Source organism: Sphaeramia orbicularis, chromosome 13 (genome assembly GCF_902148855.1).
Source record: "Sphaeramia orbicularis chromosome 13, fSphaOr1.1, whole genome shotgun sequence".
Classification (NCBI taxonomy): Eukaryota; Metazoa; Chordata; class Actinopteri; order Kurtiformes; family Apogonidae; genus Sphaeramia; species Sphaeramia orbicularis.
The window spans coordinates 37,759,850-37,781,709 of record NC_043969.1 but is presented as its reverse complement, the minus strand read 5'-3'; the positions used below and the strand labels follow the sequence as shown (position 1 = coordinate 37,781,709).

At 36.0% G+C, this 21,860-nt stretch overlaps 1 protein-coding gene and 1 long non-coding RNA gene across 3 annotated transcripts in view; one reads left to right on the top strand and one right to left on the bottom strand.

Annotated features, from left to right (window-relative positions):
* Positions 1-21,860, bottom strand: part of zgc:153184 (capZ-interacting protein) — a 51,817-nt gene that overhangs the window by 12,910 nt on the left and 17,047 nt on the right. The gene's annotated exons all lie outside the window — the stretch shown is intronic.
* On the top strand, positions 1,634-18,917 carry LOC115431799 (uncharacterized). Its single transcript, XR_003937141.1, has 3 exons — positions 1,634-1,945; positions 2,399-2,401; positions 18,908-18,917. It is a non-coding gene; the product is annotated as an uncharacterized LOC115431799 (long non-coding RNA).

Below are 21,860 nucleotides of genomic sequence, written 5' to 3'. Positions count from 1 at the left end.
GTAAAAAAAATAACATTACAAAACTATTCTTTCACAATAAAATGCAACTAAATACATAAAAATAAAGATGAACAACCCGAATAGTGCAATTTGAACAATATTCTGCCTGTTACTAAATGTTTTGTGCATTTATGGATCCACTATGATCTGTAGTTGTGTTAATAAGAGATGTAATATTGTAGAAATTGTTCAAATTTTAGTTCCAAACTCCAAAATTTTAACGATATTCTGCCTGTTACCAAATATTTATGGAACATTGTGCGTAAATGTACATGTATAAATAATAGCTCGAGGCATGATATTGTTAAAATTGCACTAATTTTTCAAATGAAATTTCTGTTTTTTCAGGTTATTCACATCTTTTTTGTAAAATATAAATATTTTCATAATTTAACCATTTCATGCATAGTGGTAACTACAGTGGACAGTGATTCTACAGCTGTTCTCTTGTACATTCATGGGTTTTATCAGCCAACACAGTGGACACTTATGCATCATCCCATACAGTCCAATTCAAACTTACTGTATCTATGTCGTTCTTGATAAACCTGATCTGCAGTAATATGTTTGAGTGTAAATCAACAAGCAAAACGGGCTCTTTTTTTTGCATATTATCTCCATGAAGTGAGTAATAACTAGCATTAGAATATGTTAAAATGTGGGAAAACATCAGATTAGCAGCATTAAAAATGTTTTTATTGCATAGTTTTCCATATCACTTTCTAATATTAAGTTTTAAATACATGTTTCTTTGCTTCAAAAAATTAAATGCATGGGGTCCGGCTGAGTGGACATTTTTGTAACTGCTTAAAAAAACAAACAAACAAAAAAACTTGATTGCATTGTTTTTTTTCATGCCTAAAGAGGAATAAAAACACTCAGGAAAAATATCTTAACTAAGGTTCTCACAATTGCATGAAAGGGTTAATTCGGGGGGGAGTAGTACTAAAACAAAAAGAAAAACTTGGATTTGTCATTATTTATAGGTTATTAAGTCATTATTTTACTGGTCTGGCCCACTTGAGATCAAATTGGGCTAAATATGGCCCCTGAACTAAAATGAGTTTGACACCCCTGGACTACAGTATTTTCCGAACTATAAGTCGCACTTTTTTTCATAGTTTGGCCAGGGGTGCGACTTATACTCTGGAGTGACTTATATGTGAAATTATTAACACATTATTATGTAATTTCACATGTTCATTATTTTCACACTGATAACCACAAGAGTGTGCTCTAGGCTTGTGTACCTGTACCTGCTACTTCTGTACCACTGAAAATTTTATATTTCAACGTTACCGGTAACTTATAAAGACAACTGAGATGGGCTGAAAGAAATGCCATCAAAAAGAAAATCATATTCTGCAGATTACAAGCTGCAAGTAGTGAAATATGTAGCCGAAAACGGTAATCGAGCAGCAGAAAGAAAGTTCTGAGTGAGCGAGAAACTTGTGAGGGACTGGCGAAAAGCGGAGGTTACTCTTACTGCGATGAAGAAAACAAAAAAAGCGAATCGCGGGCTAAAAGCTAGGTGGCCACAGCTAGAGGAACGAGTTCGCACATGGGTGCTTGAACAACGTGCTGCCGGGAGAGGTTTGTCAACAGCGCAGTTGTCTCCACGCCCAGGTAATATGTTACGTTAACATACCAGACACGTACTCAGTTCGTTGTCTATGCGTCATGTATGTATGCTGAATGTGTTACGTTAGCATACCGTAACCCTATTCAGCCTGTTGTTCTCTAATCCATTATTATTTTAAATTGCCTTTCAAGATGAAATTGTCTGTTCTTGATCTCGGATTTTATCAAATAAATTTCCCCCAGAAATGCGACTTATAGTCCAGTGCGACTTATATATGTTTTTTTCTTCTTTATTATACATTTTTTGGCTGGTGCGACTTATACTCTGGAGCGACTTATAGTCAGAAAAATACAGTATATGCATGTATCGGCAGATGTAAAATAAATGTGAGATCTCAGCTTTTGAACATGTGACTGTCAGTTTTATAACATCTGTGTGAATATTAGGACATAATTAAAGGCATGCACTTCCTTGTTACATAAGCCAGAGCAACCTGCTGAACAACAACACAACACAGAGACACCATGTTTAATCAGTGTGGCATGTTGCAGCTACGTTTTTTTTTTCATCCTGAGATAAAGTACACGTTTCACTTCCTCTCCGCAACAGCAAAACACAGACGGGTTGAGAAACACAGCAGACACCGTTGAGAAACCACCACCACCTTCCCCCCGCCTCCTAAAAATGTTCACTTGTGTCCTTGCAGGAACTCATCTCCTCTTCCTCAGATCTGATGTTCTGGGTTTGGACACAGGAAAAGGAGGCCCTGTCTTCTACAGCTGTTCAACATCACACCGCCGCCTGTGACAGGACCAGCCTGTCCTCGCAGCCTCGTGTCGTTATCACTTCTTGGCTTTCCACTTTCTGTCTCCCTTACTATTCCCAAGCTGATTGCTAAACTCGCCTCCTCCGTGCTGTCTTTGATGACCATTGACTCACTCCGCGTTATCTGCAACTCGGGTGATAAGTCGCTTAATGGAATGCGCGTGTAAGCCGTAAAGAAAACCCCTCTTGTTTTGAAGTCCTTTTACTTGGACTGGAATGGGGACGAAGTATTTGTTTACGAGATGAAGCAGCCTCCAGATCCTCATTGACCATGCCGTCATTTAATGATTTGCATGGTACAGTCATTGCTTGCAGCGCTCCTCCCTTTCTCTTTTTGGCTCTCATGCTACATCTCATTTCTAGTGTTGAGAGTAACTCATTACAAAAGAAATGCATTATAGCACAAGTGTCAAACACACAGCCCGGGGGCCAAATCCGGCCTGCCAAAGGGTCCAGTCCGGCCCTAGGGATGAATTTGTGAAATGTAAAAATTACACTAAAATATTACCAATCCTTTTAGTTCAGGTTTCACATTCAGACCAATTCAATCTCAAGTGGGTCAGACCAGTAAAATACTATCATAATAATCTGTAAATACTCACAACTCCAAATTTTTCTCTTTGTAAATGTAAATATTTTCATGTATTTACACTAAAACTAAGTATAATTTGGCAAAAAATGTGAATAACCTGAACAAATATGAACAACCTGAAATGTTTTAAGAAAAGTAAGTACAATTGGAACAATATTCTGCCTGATATTAAATGTTTTGTGTATTTGTAGTCTGTAAGTTATAATGTACATGTGGAAATGGTAAACTAAGGCAGAATATTGTTAAAATTACACTTACGTTTTTCAGTTTGTTCATGTTTTCACATTGTTTGAAAGGAGAGTTTGTAGATGTAAACATTTTCATTATTTAATTTGACTTTTTTCGCTCTAAAACATAGAGAAAAGTTTGGAGTTGACATTATATATATTATTATGTTAATATTAGGGATGCACCGATACCACTTTTTTCCAGACCGAGTACGAGTACTTACATTTGAGTACTTGCCAATATCGAGTACCGATACGAGTACTTGATAATCCCATTCCAGTTCTTAGTTCCTTTTGTAAATGTGCTTTATTGTCATTGTCATTAGTCTGACTGGAAAACGTGCTGCTACTGACATTTAATGTGTTGGAATGAGTGTTTCTCAATTAATCCTCCAGGGGGCGCCGCTCTGAATTAACCATACTGGACAAATACCACGAAGAAGAGGAAAGTTTTTTGAGAAGAAGAAGAAGAAAGTCAGTAATAACAAACATGGAGACGACAGAGGCAACACTAATGTAATACTAATATTGCAGCGTTTTCACTGATAAGGTTTAACAGCTTAGCTTCAGCAGGAAGAGAAAAGAGAAATGAGCGATAAATTTCGTTTTCACTTCTGTTGGTGGCGGTCCACACCACTCTGTACACCCGCTGGTATTCTCATTCTGTTTACGCATCCGCGAGCACCTGGAAAACAGATGGAATGTACGCAGAGGACGGACAGAACGCTGCATCCGTATCTGTCTGTGTCTGTAACGTTACTTGCAGTCAGCGTTACTTTTATCACCGTCACTTATTTTGAAAAATCTCCACACTCCACACACATTATTCCACTGCCGCGTACCTGCTGCACTGAACTGTGAATGTCACACGGCCGTAAGTGGTATCGGTGCATTTGTATCAGATGTCTTTTACGAGTACAAGTACAAGTACACACACTGAGTATCGGAGCCGATGCCAATACTCATATTGGTATCGGTGCATCCCTAGTTAATATTTTACTGGTTCGGCCCACTTCAGATCAAATTTAGCTGAATGTGGCCCCTGACCTAAAATGAGTTTGACACCCCTGCATTATAGTAACATTATAGTAGCATTATAGTAACAGATTACTTTTTGCTGTAATGCAGTAAGTAGTGTAAGGCATTACTAATCAGTTTTCAGTAATATTTTACTGGGTACATGTTCAGTAGCGATTACGTTACAACACTTTTCGCTCATAATTTAATTGCTCAAATTTTTTATTTAACCAGGAAGTCCCTGACCAAGAAGCACATCAGTACACTACAAATGAACTGACAGAGTAAAAACTTACATACAATTAAGACAGCATAAAAGGGCTAAAAAACAACAACCAGCTCTAAAAGTTGGCGAGAATTTGGCTGGAAAAACCTCATTGGTTTTTTTATTACACCAAACATTAAAAGCAAACAATTAGGAAAACAGCAGCAATGTTAGAGAGGATGTGGTCACATAAATGCCAACCACTCACATATCTTTTGGACATGTGTGAAAATGCAAATGTTTTGGAACCATGTTGTTCAGACAATGGAGAACATTTTAAACTATAAAATTCCAGTGGACCCCCAGACTATCCACCTTGGTCTAGTACCTGATGACGTAATTAAAAGAGAAGACACTTACTTATTTAAAATTTTAATTCTTGCCTGCACAAAGGTAGTCACAAGGAACTGGTTAAAAAGTGACCCTCTTCAACCACAACAATGGCTGGACATTATAGAGGAAATATATACCATGGGAAAGTTAAAATTTTCATCTGAGGATTAAGATGGGAACTTTTAAGCGAAGATGGAAGAAATGGACCATATTCAAGGACACTAATTTTTGATATCAGATCAAGTACGAAAAAGCAGTCGAATGCGTACGGAACAACATCCCCCCTTGTTATATTGTGTGTGTTGTTTTTTCTTTTTTTTTTGTTACTGCTCTGTAAAAGTGATTTAAAACATGAAAATAAAAAGGAAAACAACAACAACAAAAAGCTGAAAACCAGTTTAAGGATAGCAGTTACACACTTCTGTTCGACAGTTTGACACAACATATTTGAATTCACCCGGGGTAATGAAATAATGAAGCTGAAGTGAGTTTTGCAAATTGTTCCATGACCAAGGTCCAGCACAGGAAAAAGCTGTTTTACCAAGTTCTGAGTGGATTCTGGGGACTCAATGAAAAAAACAAAACAGCAACACCATTTTTAAGGACTAAAAAATGCGTCAGTAAAGTTCTATTTCTTGTTGGTGTTCAACCAATGGGTGAAGACGGCAGAAGACAGTACATTGTCCACATGGACGTATGCTCATTACTAAGCCTAACCTGCTTTCAAGAAGCTAGTTAGCATTAGGGGTGTAACCGTACAGAGAAATTTCAGTTTGGTACAGTGAATCGCTCCCATTGCTCCGAAATGCTCCCAAATCGGAAACCTTATGCCACATTTCCACTATGTGGAGCTGGCTCGATTTGACTCGGGTACCAGGTCCTATTCCTGAAAAACCATTTCCATTATAGGATACTACCGACTTTACAGTACCTACATGTCATAGCAATGTGGCGCTTTAGTTCCGTGTCGTCTGCTCAGAGAGTTGCTGATAAACTCGTTCGTTGTGTGTTGTCTCATCAAGCTCATGCTGAATTTTTAGAACTGAACCTCTTCGACAAACCATGGTGTAGTTTTGTGGGCTGTCTTCATGTGGATTAACCTACTGACATATTTACTGTAAACTTCCACATCTGTTTTTCATAAAACGGCAGGTCACAGAGACAACACTCTGACCAATCAGTGGTCTGCAGTGTTTACACGTCACATTTTAGTATCTGTTGCCCAGTCCTGGAACCTCGGCGGAGGTGATACCAAAAAACTAGCATCGGGTACCAGATTCCAGGTCCTTTTTCGTAATGGAAACACAAAAAGGCCGAGTCGAGTTGAGTCGAGACCATGTAGTGGAAACGTGGCATTAGACAAGACGGAGGGTCTTCCAACTCTGGCTTTGTACCTGTGACGCTGCTCTGAGCTGCCATGTTAGTTCATGTTCAGCATGTGTATGGTGTGTGAACCGTCTACGATATCAAATATTGCACATGGGTTCCACTTGCAGCCACCCTGCTCATACTGTGTGCGTTCTGCTTCAAGGTTCACGTGGAAACTTAAGGCCAGTGTTTGCGTTCTCCACTTGGGCTACATGTGTTCATTCAGTACACCTCCATATTATATTGAAGGCCCCCCGGTACAAACGAGTGCACCGTTACACCCCTAGTTTGTATGATCCCTATAATCAGCATTGACAAGGTAAGATAATGTTTCTATGACTAGTTAGATTGTGGATTTCTTTACCAGCGCCCCGTTTGAACATGTAAAATGTTGAAAAAAATGCAAGCGTTCCTGGTATGAGTCGAACATTGTAGACCATAGTGTTACTCTTGGGGGGGGGGGGGGGGGGGGGGGGGGGTTAAACATGACAAATTCATGGGGCCCAGCATTTCTAGGGGCCCAGTGTATATATAGGTTGGAAGTTGTGAAAATTTCGTGGAAGCTCCGCAGTAAAAGAGGGGCGTAGAAGCCAGGAGTCGGACGTTTAAAGTTTTACTTCTTGTTTTCACGCCTGTTGGGGTTGTTACGGCACTACCTCCAGTCGTTCACCACCCCACCCCCCAGCGACAGATATTGTGTTTCCTGAAGGGCCCACAGCGTTAACCTTCCATGGGGTCCACAATTGGTAGCGGCGCCCCAGGTGTTACTTACTGAGCTATCCATCTTCATGTACTTCGGGGAGCAAATTTATGCGTCCCAAGGCTCTCCTATTTCTTGTATTTGGAGGGAGGGGGGGGGGCGTTTCTACTGCGCATGCACCATTCATGACAAGAGTCTGTATGGTATGTAACTACAAAGTAATACAGAGTCATGTAACGCATTACAATTCTAAGACAATATTATTGTAAGGTAAGGAATTACTTTTAAATAACAGTAACAAGTAATCTGTAATGGATTACAGTTTGGAAGTACCTTGCACAACACTACTCATTTCTCATCTTGCTTTTATTGATGGGTTAAAAGTGCAAGTTTCTTTTCACAGCTGCCAATTCTGTCACATTTCCTGGGTGTGTACTCTCAGCTGCTTTCCTCTCTGTCCAGTGTGAACGTATGGAAACATGAATCTTCACAGATACACACATTCCACACTTTAATCACACGCTTTATTTTCCCTTTTCCCCCCTTGTTCTCGTTCTCGACATGACCTCACCGTGTTTGTTCCCTCCACCCATATGTATTACAGCATCAGCCATGCCGGAGTTAATGCCTCTTCTGTGCCGCCTCCGTGTCCTAATCCACATCCCAACCCTTTTCCTCAGCTCTCATCTGTGATAAATAGCAATCAGCAGGGACCACCCACCCTCTTCACCATTATTTTGTAACCTCCAATTGTTTAACTCTTTCCTGTCCCTCAAAAACAAACTGTAGTCACAACAGCACAGGCAAAGGAAGCGGGGAAATGCTTGTCTAAATCACCACTCAGATGTTTTGAGTCAGGAATATCCAGGTTTCAGTTTTTCTTTGGTCCAGATTTATTTTGGCACACAAGGGGAATGTATATTAAATCACCAAGAACTGTATTTGTTCTTCCCAGAGTTTTTCAGGCATGTTTCAACAGTAAAAATAAAGAAACAAGCTACAAATTTGTACTAGGATTACTGAAAAACTAATAAAATAGCAAGGAAATATTATTTTTGTAGGTAAAAATGACGAGAAAACAAGATTAAATGGTCAATGAACAGTGCAACAAGTCATAAAATAAACTAGAATTTCAGGGAAAATCAGTATAATTTCTCTTTTTTGGATTTATGTGCAGGTGCTGCAACCAAAACTGATTGTATCCCTCAAAGTAAACACAGCTAAAATTACCCCAAAGTCCAAACTGAAAGGCTGAACTCTTAATTTGTATAGTGGCATGTGCTTTTTTCTCTAAATGTCAGGGATGTCATTTGTGCATGTATAGAAGAAACTTATCACTTACATGCAGAAATGACCTTCAGGTTTTAGTCATTTTAGATCCATTAAAGTCATTCTACACCTCTTTTCAGAGACAGCGCTTATCTTTAATGAGATTCTTCCTTCAGGATGAAAATAGACTTAATGCAAATACCTTCCCTCCGTATAAATCTGGCCATGCATGGAAAACGGAATATGTCGATTTATTCATGTCAAAATGTTGTGACGTGGTAAAAGTTGTCCTTTCCTTGTTGTTTTGACTGAATACTGACATCTTAAAGTGGTTCTGTGTGGTATTTATATTCCAGACTCAACACCAAGTGAGTCACATACCAGAACCAAAACCAAAACCACCAACGAATCAACACTATGTATCCACAGACTGTATCAGCCACCGAATAAAGTATAAAGATCATTGTTAACACATATCTGTATTATGGTGTCATCAAGTTCTTCAAAGTCATATCTGCTTATTTTGACAGTCGGTCAAAATAACAGTGTCTTAAAACCTCCATGTGCTGCATCTGCTGATAGTTTACATTGTAGCTCTGTTAGCTTAGCTCTATTTTTAGACTGAAAACAACCACCTTCGTTTGTGTTGTCAATAACTGAACTAAAGATCTGTTTGGAATCGCACAAACAAGGTCAGAACTGTCACAGTTTAGTCTGAACCGTGGATCAACAAACAACTTAGCAAAAATAATAACATCCCATAATGACTTTATACCTTCATAAACCTCATAATCAAACTCACCCTTGTAGAAGAAACGCTGCCATTTCAACATCAGACTCAATTTTTGCAAAGTTAGCGATAAATGGTTCCTAATTTCAATATAAATTGTCGGGTTGGGACGGGTGGAACTGAGTCGACTAACGTTACTGTCTTTGCAGCTTAGACATTTAACAGACACATTTAAACACAATACAGCAAACAAGCTTATGGGAACATAACTTAAGATCTATCATATCAAATTTAATGCCTTTTAAAGACTTTTTTAAGGTATTAAATGCAGATTTGTAAATTCAAGACTTTTAAGGCTTTTTAAGACCCCGCGGGAACCCTGTTTTAAGAATCGGTTTGGATCAATTTAATCAATTCATTGGTGCAGCACTACTCACTACTCCCTCTAGTGGTCACATAAATCCCCCCGCTCCTTGATGTAAATATATTCAGTTCATATCTCTACAGTCCAATACACTGGCATCTTTGGCAGAACTTCAGAGCTCTTTATCCTAAACACATGATAGTTTGAGGTCATTTTTCATTATTTGAAAGTACAAATACTTCATATTGCCTCTTTAAGTGATATGACAAAAGAGTCATTATCTCAGTGGACCGTCCATGGCGTCTGGCTGGTTATCATTATCGTACATGTTCTAGTCAGCTGGGACCCCATGCTCTGTGGAAGAGTGGGAAACTTTGGTTCACTGCAGGAGAGAGCAGGACAAACTATTTCTGGGGCTCTAGTCCTGGGAAAAAGCCCGAGAGCAGTGTAGGCAGCCTGGATCCCAGTTGAGCTCTGTAACCCCTCAGCTCCTAGGAGAGACTGTCCCAGGGTATGGCAGACCACATCTGAAACATACTCTAATCTCACATACGGGCCAAATGAGCATGTTTAAACAAGGATACCATGAAAAAAAAAAAAAAAAAAGAAAACCTTCCCCAAAGCAGCACCATACCCATGTGATTGAAGGGCCTGGGTCGACACTAATATGAAACAAGCTATTTAAGCTATTTATGGACCCTGACTTCCCTGGAAACAACTCCTTTACATGATGCTTCCCATTTACTTAAACCGACTTAATGTACTTTTTTTTTGCCTGTGGAAATGAAAGCCTTTGCTACAATTTCACATAACTAAGGAAAAAAGATCATGCACATAAGAAACAATAGTAGCAGAAAGGCTTGTGGACTGTAATAGGAGAACGGAGGTCGACTGGAGGTGGTCATGACAAATGTTTGGAGCAAGAAAAACTCCTCCTATTACTGTCAGAAATTAAAGCTGCAGTGCATGAAAGTTTTTTTAAAATCTCTAATTCCATTCCTGCATATTGTATTTAATCGATCTGAGACAACATGGGACTAGATCTGCTCTTTTCCTGTGTTTTCAAAAAGTCAAAAACATACCCTGTGATGCCCTGATTTTGGCAAATCACAGGGTTAAATATGTGATTGACAGATGTAATTACCAATCAGACACAAACTGGATGTTATTCAACCTGTTTGATGCCATAAAACTCGTTTCCACATCCAAAAACTCAATTACCAATGTAATGTATGATGTTTACGTCTTCTTTCTTAAAAGTTAGGGTTCAGACAAGGCTAAATTCAATGATTTAGCTCAAATACGATTACTTTCCATAGTTTTTTTTTTTTTTTTTAACATTTATTTATTTGAAATTTGAATATTAGAGTCACAGTACATAGATACAAAGTGAACATAGACATTAGGGATGTAACGATTACACTGGTCTGCAAGGAAAATGCTTCCAGAATAAAAGTAATGAAATGTTACCACATGAGAGTCACTGATAAAGAAAAATCAAGTCAAAAATGCTGGTTGGCTGAACTTTCCAAGATACAGCCTTGGGTCAAAATGTGAAATTCAAGAATTAACGAGAGAATGGGTTTGACTCAAAAGGAATATTTGTCTCAGAGCTACAAGATCTACTTCAAAACACTGTCTGCACATTAGAATACATTCACTTTACAGGTTCTATTTAGTGGAAGATTTATAAAACTATTATATAAATGTACATAAACCAATATATATGTGCAATAACACTTAATCATATACCTTGAAAACATCAGCAAACCGGCACTTTTGTCATTTATTTTCCAATTAATCTTATTAAAATACGTAACATTTAGCACATTTAATCTCTGAAGCAAATCATTTCTAAAAAATTGTAGACCAGTGTTACCAGTATAACAATAAACCGCGGTGAAAGTCCCGACGGTTAGTATTACCATTTCAGTTCTAATTATCATGATAACCGTGTTTGATTATTGCACTTTCAACACAAACTTTAGATGGAAAATGGTCAAACAATGTCCATAAGGTTCCATCTTTAATGCACATTTATATGTTTGATGCTTACATGTTCATATTTCTCTGTTTCTGCCAACAGAAAGTGCATTGTACCTGTTCTTTTATTTGATGTTTTTTTTTGTTTCTTTTTATTCCAAAATACAACTTGGTTAAATTATTTCAGGTTGTGTATAAGACAAGAACTTTTTGAACATTTCGAGCACATTTCAATAATACCGCCATAATAATGATAACCGTGATATGAAATTTTCACATCGTTACATCGCTAATAGACATACAATATGAGCTATAGTAACCCCAGTCCCGCATCTCATCTATCAAGGTTTACAAGGAGGAGAAAGTAAATGCATAAATAAATAAAAATAAAGAACATAAATATACACAAAGTTACAAAATTAAATGCATACTGCAATACCATTCAAATGTGTCCAGACAGCAGATCAACACTACTCAAGGGATTGTAGGGCCAGTGTAGAGCATGGCATACAAGTATTATTGCAATACACCCAATGGCAGATACATTTATAGTACAAACAAAAATTGCTGGGTTAATCAAATTAATGTTGAGCGTCCTTACCGGATGTGTTAGGATGTAGCTACAGGGTCAAGGGTATGTTTCAGGTCAGTGTTTTTGAGAAACTTTAAGAAAGGCCCCAAATATTTTTGTTTATATCTTGGGCTTATCTTGCAGATATGTGAACCAAATTTCCGTTTTTGCAGGTTTTTACAGACAATAAAGTTCTGTCTTACCTTATCTTATCTTAGTGTTGTACCTGTTGTAGATTATGATTAGGGAAACCGATATGCCAATATTGTCCAACGCTTAATTTCCGATTCCGATATCTACCGATACTGCTGCCGATATATGTGGGATATTAAACTAATTTTAGGTAACATCACATATCTCCTGTCATGGAATTAACACATCATGCCTAATTTTATTGTGATGCCCCATTGGATGCATTCTCAAATGCAACAAGGCTTTTAAAATGTAAACACTGTCTGTGCAAAGAATACATACTTCAACTTAAGTTGTGGAAAAAATGCCATATTTATTTATTTTCTCTCCCTCCCTCCATGAGTCTATTACAGTGTGGCAACTCTACTGTACAGTTTTGAAAACTGCACATTTCTTTCAGCTACAAACAATGCTTCATTTATGCGTCGGTAAATGCCGGCGAAATCAAAGCATTATTTTATCGGTTTTAATGATAGGCAAAAAAAACGATAATGATATTCACCGATATTACATTTTTATGCCAATATCGGGCCAATAATATCGGTGGGCCAACATTATCGGACATCCCTAATTATGATATTAAGTGTCTTATTGTTTAAGCTCCTTATATGTTTATAACAGTGCATTGCTTCACTTCATGCTCAGCTGTGTATTGACATAAATATTTACTTTATTCACCTTCCCCTGAGGTGGACAACACAGATAAAGGTCTGACAAATGAAAGATGAAGTGGGAAGATATGAAATACCTAATAAGAGCCTCATTATTAACTGGGTAATCTATAAAGATCTGGTTTCGATTAAGACTTCTAACTTTATTTATCAGCTCTATCCACTTCTTCTGCTGTATATATTCTCATATGTAGAGTGGGAAAATAACTGGGTGTGTTTTATGGAGCAAATTTAATACAGAGGAAGCAACAGATATGGATTGGAAACAGGAAGTGACATCACTCCATGTCCAAAATGGAAGTTTGGAAAAGTTGGTTTAGTTTTCAATAACAGCATAAAACAACAACAGGTTGATCACGCTATATTAGAGGTGGGCAACCTGTGGTTCCGGGGGCCACGTATGGCTCTATGGCCCTTTTCAAGTGGCTGTGGCTTTGTCAAAAAACGTCTGGAAATGAATGACACTTTTTTTTTATTTTATTATTTTTTTTTTTACACATTTTGTTGCAACCGTAAAGTCATTCAGTCAATCATAAAAATGTAGATTACACTCCAAATGAGTAAAAAAAATACAAGTAGTAGTAGTGGTGGTAGTAAAAGTAGACTGAAAGTGTTCAATCTGTTTACTCTATTGCAAATACCAGTTCATTTCTGCTGAAAAACACAATAATGACAAATGTCACCATTTCTTCTGCTGTACTTCTGTTACACTGGTCTACAAGGAAAATGCTTCCAGAATAAAAGTAATGAAATTTTACCACATGAGAGTCACTGATAAAGAAAAATCAAGTCAAAAATGCTGGTTGGCTGAACTTTCCAAGATACAGCCTTGGGTCAAAATGTGAAATTCAAGAATTAACGAGAGAATGGGTTTGACTCAAAAGGAATATTTGTCTCAGAGCTACAAGATCTACTTCAAAACACTGTCTGCACATTAGAATACATTCACTTTACAGGTTCTATTTAGTGGAAGATTTCTAAAACTATTACATAAATGTACATAAACCAATATATATGTGTAATAACACTTAATCATGTACCTTGAAAACATCAGCAAACTGGCACTTTTGTCATTTATTTTCCAATTAATCTTATTAAAATACATTTAGCACATTTAATGTCTGAAGCAAATCATTTCTAAAAAATTGTAGACCAGTGTTATTTGATTCATTTTCGACATACTCTGTACATACTAATTCTAAAGAACTTCTTAAACAGTCACCCCTTTGAGGTTTAAGGGAATCTTTTGGCTTGGACAGTATATATTTTTTGTCTATTTCTGTCATAAAATGGCTCTTCAGATAGGAAAGGTTGCCAACCAATGCTCTATATGTAACTATTTGATTTGGAATGAGAGGAAAAAGCTGCAGAAGGAAGCTGTGTATTCTGTTTTTGTTTCACCCTGATTTCAGTTCCTGCAGCTTTAAATAAACTGTAAAAGAAACTGTTGAACTGAAACTCAAACTCAGATGAATTAATTAATAAATCTGGGACTAAATACCAAGAAAAAAAAAATTCGTATGATTTCCTCAAATATTTATAAAAATATCTAATATAAAGAGAGAAAAAATAACCGGTAGTTGATGGCTGTTTGTGAAACATCCTAGCGGTGGCATTTAAATTGATGATGATCGATTATTTGTGTGTGTATGTGAATATTCCAGTGTAAATCCATAGGTTAGTTGGTGAAATATGGGTGGGTTTAAGCTGAAACCCCCTATGAAATCACATTCCATGTTTAGTTTTTTTATGCAACAGGTCATGCACAAACTTAATAAAGTCATTCTGTACATATTCTTAATGGTGTTTTTAGATTTTATTATGTTTGGAATGGGTGAAATATGTGGTGGTACTTTACACATGCAAGGGCATAGGCTAATTTTACATCCAATTAAAGTTCATTATTTTTTTAATTTATTGTTTTATTATTTTTTATTTGGAAAGGCAAATTTCCATCAGATACATTAATTGCAGCATTAGTCATTCAAGAACATTAAAAAGGCTTGATGCATAAGGGATCATGACAATACTGATTTTGATTTTGATTTTGATTTAGTCATTTATTCCAAACATGCAATGAAATTTAACATATATGTGAACAAGCAAAACATGCATAATAATACAAATATCAACAATCATAACAATCTTAGACAGGAGAACAGCACAATAGTTCCATTTACATGCCCGAAAAGAAAAGGGGTGGGAAGAAGTGCAACTTACCGCCTAAAGTTCATTATTAATTATTATTAGGGCTGGGCAAGTTAATGCGTTATTACCGCGTTAACGCATTCATTAAATAATGCCGACAATTTTTTAAATCTCTCGTTAATGCTGTTCTGCCTTTCAAGCAAGTCTTAGTTCACTTATACATACGAACTCTTATTTTGAAACTCATGCTTTTATTTTGGCGCTCCACATGCACTAGAACCAAACGCCAGCGAACTTTCCAAGAAATGCTGAGTCAAACTTTGTTTAACTCCTGCAGAAGCAACGCCTGTATGTATCAATCATTCTGTTGTTTGCTAAATAATTTCACATGCAAACGTGCCGTTAGAAACATGTTTATGACGTTATTTTGGATGTGTTTATTACAGTGTGTTATTAACATGTTTAAACTAATTTGTTTATGCTAGCAGTCAGAGATGGGTTGCTAATTCTTTATGCAGGCTCATGCTAAGTTTATGTAAATTCATTGGTTGTGTTTAGGTATAATATGCCAGCCTTTGAACTAACCTTTACTTATTTACGATGTGATTAGCTCGATGCTAACTTGAATGGGAAAATCCATAGACATGCTAACGATTAGCATTTACAGATTAATTTAAATTTTACAACGTCTTTTTATCCAGCAACAAAGGTTCACATCAGAGATATTTTATACTATTCATTCTGACAACAACTGAACATAAAATACTCACAGGCAAACATTTTTGGGGCCATACAAACAGAGTGAAAGAAATATATGTTCTTATGTCCGAACTGACTACGGTAACACCAAAAAGACAAAACATAGGTTAGTGACACTTATTCCGACCACTAGAGGGCCCCCTTTGCTCGCTTTGAACAACTGAACATCACATATTCTTGGTCTTATTAGTATTAGTACTTATTAGTGGGCTTAAGACTCCTGTCAATCTCTCACAACCAGAAATAAACTGGTGTGGACATAAACATGGAGAAAAGTAGCGGTCTGTTCCGTGGACATTTTCATTTTAAATGTCTTCAGATGGTGGGGGTGAGAAGGACAAAGTTGTTTGGAAGCGCTGCAATGTGGAATTATTTTTATCACCCGAGTACTTCAAGTCTGATATATCACTGAAAGGCAATACACGCTGTTGATGCCGCCCCCCCCCCCCCCCCCCCCCATATAACTATGCAATTAATCACGATTAATCGCAGAAATCCACACGATTAATTGCGATTAAAATTTTAAGCGCTGCCCAGCACTAATTATTATTATCATTATTATGATGATTCTGAACCTATGAGCAGATATTATGGGCTGTTAGACCTGTGGAGCAGTCAGATCAGAGCAGACTGTTCTTTTTGGAACTCAGCCTACTTTGCGTCTTGTTTCTACACGAATCACATCAGTATGCAAAAGCTCATCTCCAGCTGCCTCACGGGGACTTTAATTTGCACGGCAGCATATGGACAGTGACTGGTGGATCCTCTGTAGGTGTCGTATACAGTCTGCAGTCCTTAAACACGCTGCTCATCCCATAATAAACAGTTGCATTAGGACTGCAGATGGACGCTTGAGCAACGCACTTATCTTGACATCAGGTTGTTGGTACATCACATGTCTGAACACGACAGAGACGGAGCAAATGCCTGACTTTAGCAATGTATAGTCACCGTCCTTTAATTATGGTTGGATCCGACATGTGTTTTAAACCCGTCTTTGTTGGACCGGTATTGCAACTGGTAAATCAGATATGATAGGATTATTCCATTTTTTATTTTTGTCTTGTTTTATTTTTTTCCCTATGATTTGTATTATGTTTGTGTCTGAAATAAACTAAACTAAATATGTGAACTCATTTTTGTGTGAAGTGTTACATACGTACATCATAAATACAGGGTACTTGTTGTTTATCCAGATAAAAATTCCAGACATTTTCAAAACTGCTATTCCCTCCCCCCAGACATTGGCTTTATGTACTTTTATATTTGCCTGCCAACTTTTTTGGTTGACATTGTACCTGTTGTGTGTAGTAGAAAAGTTAATTTTAATAAATGCATCAATGAATTAATGTATAATTTGCAGTAAATTATGTTTTACCGACAGAAACATTTTCCAAACATATGAAAATCCCAAAAGTTTCACTAGAATCTTTCCAGTACCGACCGGTTAATGAAATCATATCCAGTTTTTTTATACTTTCCTCATGTATTTCTTATCTTACAGGATTGTGTGCCTTTGACCATACTCTAAAATTCAACTATGAGAGCAGTTTTTTTCCATACTTTAAGACTTTCACACAAAATTCCAGACTTTTCAAGGTCTGGAAAACAGTGTTGAAAAATTCCATACTTTTTAAGACTTTCAAGACCTGCACAAGCCCCTTGTAAAAGTTTACTCTGTATCAGGGGAACCCATAGAGATCTGGTTTAGAAGATGGAGTGGGAGCTAGTGTTAGTTGATTGTCTAACATATTATTATTATTATTATTATTATTATTATTATTATTATTATTATTATTACAATACTACTACTACTACTACTACTACTATTACTACTAACAATAATAATAATAATAATAATAATAATAATTATTATTATTATTATTATTAGTAGTAGTAGTAGTAGTAGTAGTAGTAGTATTGTAATACTACTACTACTACTACTACTACTACTACTACTACTACTACTAATAATAATAATAATAATAATAATAATAATAATAATTATTATTATTATTATTATTATTATTATTATTATTAACTTTTATTTAACCAGGAAAAAAAACTTGTGATTAAAAATCTGTTTTGCAAGAGTGTCCTGGCCAAGACAGCAGCCCTAACACAGCAGATTGAAAACAGAGAAATGAACACAAGCGGACCCAGAAGTAGGACGTGACTTTACTGATGTATAGCTTAACAACCGGTTAGCAGCAATTGGTGTTGGGAGTAACATGTTACAAAAGTAATGCATTACAGTAACAGATTACTTTTTGCTGTAACGCAGTAGTGTAAGGCATTACTAATCAATTTTCACTAATACTTTACTCAGTACATGTTCAATAGCACTTGCATTACAACACACTTTTTGCCCATAATTTAATTGCTGAAATAAAAAAATAAATAACAGCAAGAGTGTGACACTTTAGGGGCCATAAAAAGCCCTACTTTAGTCCCAGGTGGGTCAGATCAGTAAAATACTACCATAAAGGTACTATCTTTATTATTCGATTGTTTTCTATTTGGTAGTAGTTTATTGTTCTTATTTACCTATTTATTTATTTACTTATTTATTTTTGTTGTTTTTAAATTGTATGGCTTTGTAATCTATTCTTGTATTTTATCAGAGTTTTATTTATTCTTCTGTACAGCACTTTTTTCTTTTTTGTACAGTTTCTATGTCTTTAAATCTATTTCTGTATTTTATTCTTCTATTTTGGTTTTATTTATTCTTCTGTACAGCACTTTGGTCCACTGCGGTTGTTTTAAAGTGCTTTGCAAATAAAGTTGGATTGGATTGGATAAAAACCTACAAATAATGACAATTCCCAATTTCTCCTCTGTTTTAGTGTAAAATAGTGAAATTACATGAAAACGTGTAAATTTACAAACTAGCCTTTCACAAAAAATATGAAAAACTAGAAATGTGTAAAGAGAAGTAAGTGCAATTGTACTAATTTTCTGCCAGTTACTAAAATATTTTGTAAATTTGCAGATCCGTTGTGATCTGTAAGTTGTAATGCACATTTACAAATGATAAGCAGAGGCAAAATATAGTTAAAATTGCACTTATTTTTCCCGATAAATGTCACTTTTTTCATGGTTGTTCATGTTATTCACATTTTTAGAAGGACAGTTTATAGATGTAAACGTTTCCATAATATAATTTTACTTTTTTCACAATAAAACACATTGAAATGTTTGGAGTTGGCATTATTTTTACATCATTATGTTATTAACTTATATTATTGACACATATGCACAGATAATATGTAGTTTAAATATGGATAAATGAATATATTATTACTATATAGGACAATGTAGAATATTATATATATTTATATTATGTATGTATATGTGTTTTTGTTTGAGGGTTTTTGTTTGTTTTGTTTTTGTTCTTTTTAGTTTTTATTAATAGCTGGTATTAATATTTTGGTAGGAAAAGTTGTAAATGGGTATTATTATATTAATGTACATAGGTAAAAGGATGTGTGATATTGTTATCCTATTATTATTATTATTATTATTATTATTATTATTATTATTATTATTATTATTATTATATTCATACAAAATAATAATTGCTATATAATGATCAGAAGGAAAAGAAATTGGGGGTAGGAGTACATAAGTTTTTACTTCTTCCTACTCCTTTTCGAGCATGTATAATTTCATTTCATTTGTTTTATTATTTATTTTTTAAATTATTATTATTATTATTATTATTATCATTTTTATTATTTACTAATTTTATTTATTTATTATTATTATTATTATTATTATATTATTATTTACTATTTATTTATTTAATTATTTATTTATTTATTTATTTTGTTGTTTGCTTATCAATCATTTATGTACCAGTACTTATATTTTATTGGTTTATTTTTGTTTCGATTTCACTGTCTACATGTTCAAAATAAAGCTTTCATTCATTCATTCATTCATTCATTCATTCACTGGTTCGGCCCACTTTAGATCATATTGGAGTGAATGTGGCCCCTGAACTAAAATGAGTTTGACACCCCAGCTCTAGACTTCTATGCATCTTCTCATGTTATATGTCACTGACTGTACTTCCCTTCCACACTGAGTACTTAAACATGTAATTAGACGTTTGAAACCGTCGCACATGACCACACCCGTAGACCTATAGATGTCCATGCGTAGGCAAAGTGGGCGCTGCGTTTGGATAAGTGAAGGTTAATCCAAAGCAGCGTCTTAATTTCCAGACGGTGGACACGAGGTTTACTGTATGACCGGCAGATGTGGAAAGAGAACAGAGACGACGGGATCGCACAAAGCCGGCTATTGTGTGTTCCTGTGATTCCTATTTCCACAGGCAGAGAAGAAGAAGCATGTGATGTTGAGTTGCAAGGATCCTAATGTATCTGTTTGGTGTAAGCAGCAGTCAGAGGGTAAAAGCCTGTGTAATCTACCATGGAGCCCATAAAGATGAGCTTTAACCCTTCTGTAGGAAACACCACTCTTTCATTTTTAATCCCTACACTCTCAAAAATAGAGGTACCAGCTTGTATTTAAAAGGGTACAAATGCTTGTTGCTGGGGGTGTACTTTTTCCCCTTTCGAAATGGTCCATTTTTGTACCTTAAGTACTTCACATAGAAAGAAAACTGTTGTATAGTTGATAATGCCATGATGTTTAAAGTTTGAACCGGTGGCCTAATTGAGAAAAAAAAACAAAGAAAAACGGCATAGGCAAGCTACGACATCAAGACATGGAGGTGTGAATGAAAACTTGATAAAACAGAGATTATGGCAATAATCAGAGGTTCTAATAAGCTAAATAAATTATTAGGCTATTATCATTGAGCTAATTGGGCTATTAAATTAAAACACAAATTATTATTAAATATAATATAGAGTAATTACAGTATGATATATAATAAATAATGCGCTAAGCCTAATGTTTGAACTGCAATTAGGCCTACTGCTCAGTTCTCCTAGCCTATAGCCTATTCTCATGGTCTACACCATAGGTGTCAAACATGCGGCCCGGGGGCCAAATCTGGCCCGCCAAAGGGTCCAGTTCGGCCCGTGGGATGAATTTGCGAAATGCAAAAATTACACTAAGATATGACCAATCCCTTTAGTTCAGGTTCCACATTCACACCAATTCAATCTCAAGTGGGCAGGACCAGTCTAATACTATCATAATAACACATAAATAATGATAACTCCAAATTATTCTCTTTCAAAATATAAAAATTTTCATGTATTTACACGAAAACAAAGTATAATTTTGCAAAAAATGTAAATAACCTAAACAAATATGAACAACCTGAAATGTCTTAAGAGAAGTAAGTACAATTTTAACAAGATTCTGCCTGTTATTATATGTTTTGTGTGTTTGTGGATCCACTGTGATCTGTAAGTTATAATGTACATGTGTAAATGATAAACTGAGGCCGAATATTGATAAAAATACGCTTATTTTTTTAGTTTGTTCATGTTATTCACATTTTTTGATAGGATAGTTTGTAGATGTAAACTTTTTCATAATGTAAATTTACTTTTTTCGCTCTGAAACATAGAGAAAAGTTTGAAGTTGACATTATTTATACGTCATTATGTTATATTGTTATATATGTTGTGTTATTTTACTGGTTGGGCCCACTTCAGATCAAATTTAGCTGAATGTGGCCCCTGAACTAAAATGAGTTTGACACCCCTGGTCTACACACGTTTTAATGCTGCAGGGTACCTTTTAGTACAAATTTGTACTTTACATAACTTTGGACCCTTTTTTATAGTCTAAAGGTGCAATTCCAGCCTCCTAAAAATTAAAATATTGAACTTTTGAGAGAACATTCTTAAAAAATGTACTTATAGGTACATACATGTTCTGATCTCGTACCTCTATTTTTCAGAGTGTAGGAACTTTCAGATAAATAAAGCACCGGAGCATCTTGTGGAATAAGCTCTCCAAACATAATGCATTCAGTTTGAGTTTGCAGACGTTGTTTTCACAAGTCTGCCAAAGGGGAAAACCACCACCGTGAGTGAGTGAGTGAGCGGCTCCCTTTTCCCTACACTTGTTAAGTGGTCAGAGAGCAGACAGGCACCTTCGTACTCTTTTCTCTTCCAGGAAAACTTGATGTGTTTTTGGACCGGCCTTCATCTGAATATCTCACTTTTCCACAGTCTTGCCCTGGCACTGTGTTTGTGTATTTTCACATGCGCTGAGTGTGTATAAGTGAGCTGAACAGGGCTTCAATCATGATGATGAGGTAAAGGGATACACTCA